The sequence below is a fragment of the Nicotiana attenuata genome, unplaced genomic scaffold (genome assembly GCF_001879085.1).
Source record: "Nicotiana attenuata strain UT unplaced genomic scaffold, NIATTr2, whole genome shotgun sequence".
In the NCBI taxonomy this organism is placed as follows: domain Eukaryota; kingdom Viridiplantae; phylum Streptophyta; class Magnoliopsida; order Solanales; family Solanaceae; genus Nicotiana; species Nicotiana attenuata.
Window position 1 is genome coordinate 58,401 of NW_017674333.1, and position 3,767 is coordinate 62,167.

Sequence of the window (3,767 nt, forward strand, 5' to 3'; positions counted from 1 at the left end):
CAGGAAAATCCGCAGCCGCTACAGCCTCTGCCACAGCTTCTGCCCTTCGGGTGAGCACTCTGTGGTGAGTGCTCTGTGCGCACTGGGTAAACCCCCCATTGTGTAATAGCCTGCAAACCACACAGGGAATGTAAACCGCACTAGGCAAGCCCCGTGCGACAGGCTCAGACCCAGAAGGCATTGAGGGGGAATCGAACCCGCATCTCCCGTGTGAAAAACTCCCTCCAAACCCACTGGGCCGTCCCTTCGGGACATTTCGGACTACAATTGACCTAACCAAATTTGACATTTTTTAAAGGCTTTTTTTTTTCTATTTATTTAGTTTAACCATTAGAAGTATTTAAAACCAACGTTTATGTATCAATGTGAGTCACATAACCGACAGAGAGATAGAAATACTCATGCTATATACACTTTGCTATCTCTTTATTCGTTTAAGAGTTAGTTTAAGTTTTAACTTTTATACACTAACATTGTCAAAAATTAATATTTATATAATTAGATTATTTAAGGTAATCACCGATAAATTTCAGTGATAATACTTGATAACCCGATAATAATTAGCTTGATATAATAGGTTAAATTACCCGAATAGTATAAAATTTTGTACATTATATATATGACTTAAATCCTTTAGGATTATACTTGAAATGAATAAAAGTTAAATCAATATTTGGTTTAGTTGAAAACGTCAAAATACCACAATAGAAAGAGAAAGTTATGAACAGAGGTGGACCCATGGGTTTTAAGCAACGGGGCAACAATATTCTGCTCAACCAGTGCCCCCTAAAGCCTTTTAATGTTCAGGGTGCCAAATGCCTTAAATTAACTATTTTCTATATTTATATATATAAGAATTAACGTAAGATTCGGCAGAAATCTTATACAACAACAACAACAACCCAGTAATATATAGGTCCGCCTCTGATTATGGAGGAATGTGTGGAGTGGTGTGTTAGGAGGAAATTTATTTACTCACATTCGATATTTATATATACATACATATTTTATCATAAATTTTTATTGCTTAACCATGCACGGTTAACTAATAGATAGGCCCACCTCATTTTATTACTTAACTATAGTATGTTAATATGAATTGACGTAAATATAGAGCGTGTGAATATTTCTATATTAGTAGTGTTAGGTATTGTTGGCTAACGTTTATATGATTTGATGTCGGTAAGACAAGTCTAGCATCCCCAACTTTAAGGATGAAAATAACAAACTACTAATCTTATTCTAAGTGACATGTCACACCAAAGAGAGAAGTCCTAAGAAACATGCATGTCTAATTAAAAAAAAGTAGCCCGATGTATAAAGTATCCTATATTTATGTTAGGTCCGGGGAAGGGCCGTACCCCAAAGCGATGTGATATAGGCAGCCTACTCTGATGTAAGTTTCACTCACTAATTCCACGACTCGAACCCGTGATCCATAGGCCACACAAAAAATAATTTTACCGTTGCTCCAAGGCTTGCCTTCACATATATCCAAGTTTATATTGGAATAAAGTCTAAAAAAGTTAAATTCTATAGTTTGTGCCTAACAATTCTAAAAGTAGATGCTTCATTTTGCTCCACTATCTCATCTTTTGTCTTGAAAGAAAAAAATCCTAAACAAACAACCAAAAAGTACTAATGCCTAGAAAAAGCCCTCACAATCAAAACAATTTTGGGTCCAACCCAACACCAATAAAAGGCCCACTTGGATGTTGACCCACCACCAAAAGTAACAACTTAAACCTGGAGCCCAACCTTAAATAACTCTTAACCCCTGGTTGTCACCTAAATTACATTAAATGCCACTATTTTTCAGGTGACGGTAGCCTTGCTTCCCGTGCGTAACAGAATCACGTTCTGTTATTTTTTCTTCTTTTTTTCCCAACATTAAATTTCGTAAATTAACTCCTTTGAACATATGCTATATAGAGCCCGTTTGGATTAGCTGATTTGAAATAGCTGATAAGCATTAGATGCTGAAAAGTACTTTTAAGTGCTGAAACTGATTTAATAAATAAGCAGTTACGTGTTTAGGTACAAGTGCTGAAATTGATAATAAGTTGCTGCAGTATTTGATAAAAAAGTGCTGATAAGCTATTTTTCTGTTAACATGACTTGAATAACCTTAGAATTGTTTACACTTATAAGGGCGTAATTTTTTCAAAATTGTAGATTCCAGATCGATTCAAATACAAAATATTCTATTTGTCATTTTATTATAAATACAATTGTGATTAGATAAAATAATTTTTATGATAAATATGATTTATTTTATGATAAGCATATAGTCATAAGTTATTTATAATTAATAAATTGACAAAAGTTTCTCAGTAAAAAATAAATCTAAATAGAATAAAATATTTGAAAAGAAACACCATCTTCATCATCACAACACTTAGAAAGCAGTACACCAAAAAATTGATATGTCCTCGTTTATTACATACAGTTCAAACATTAATACACAATCACATAGATTCAAATATGCAAAGGAATATAGATTTTGCTTACCTCAAATAGTCAATAGTTTTGTTTTGAAAAGGAATATTTGAGGGATAAAATAGTAAAAATCTTGGTCAAACTTAAAGTGCTTATAAGCTAAAAATTCATAAGCTAGGGGTGACCAGGTTATGGCTTTTGGCTTATTTTTGGCTTATAAGCACTTTTAACTTTACCAAACATGTAGATAAGTCGAAAAGTGCTTATAAGCTACTTTGACCAGCTTATAAGCTTAGCCAAACACCCTCATAGCCTGACCAAGATTCTTAAATCTACTTATTTTGATTTTTTTTTAAAAAAATTTATTCTTTATAAAAGTATTTTTGGTACTAATATTATATTTTTACTAATTAATTTAAAAAGTAATTATTTGGTCAAGTTTTTAAAACGTATTTTTAAGTGTTTTTTTTCAAAGATACTTTTCGAAAAAATATTTTTAGGGAGAAATTACTTTTTTTTTTTTTTTGCTTCTCACAAACTGCTTTTATTTTACTCAAAAACATATTTTTCTTTTTAAAAGCTTGGCCAAATATATTAACTTTGAAAAAAAAATACTTGGCATAAAAAAATATACTTTTAACCAAAAAAAAACTTGACCAAACAAACTGCAAGAGAGATTGGATCTTATTATTCAACAAAAACATTGAAACTTTTCACAGTTTAAGTCAAAGGATAGAGTTAACCTATTTAGCTAACAACTTGTTTGGATGGTTGTTACGTATCGTTTTATAATGTATCGTATCGTATCGTATCGTATTGTATTGTATTGTATTGTATCGTTTGATGAATACAATGTTTGGATGGATTGTGTCATTTTGGCGTTGTTTCATGGTATCACGCACATGTGATATGATGAATAAACTTGTAATATTATAAAGAAAAATTATGATACGGTATATAAAAAGGTAGGGTAAATGATAAAATAAAATTATTTAATAATAATGAAGGTTGAGATTGAGAGAAAAACACAAGGAAACGACGCGACCACACCAAATCGGTCGTTACATAAAGTGACACATTTTATCGTTACGTAACGACAGATTTAACGATACGATACAATAAAATTCAAGTAACAATCAAAACAAACATTATATTTAAAGTAACAATACGGCACGATACGATAGGTAACAACTATCCAAACAAGCTGTAAAGGATTGCATTATTCGTTTTCGACCCGCTCATAAATCCGTTTGGCAGCTGAGAAGTCACTTACTAACTAAGTTAAAGAAAAGAATAACTGCGCGCATAACGTTGTCCTGACTCTTCAG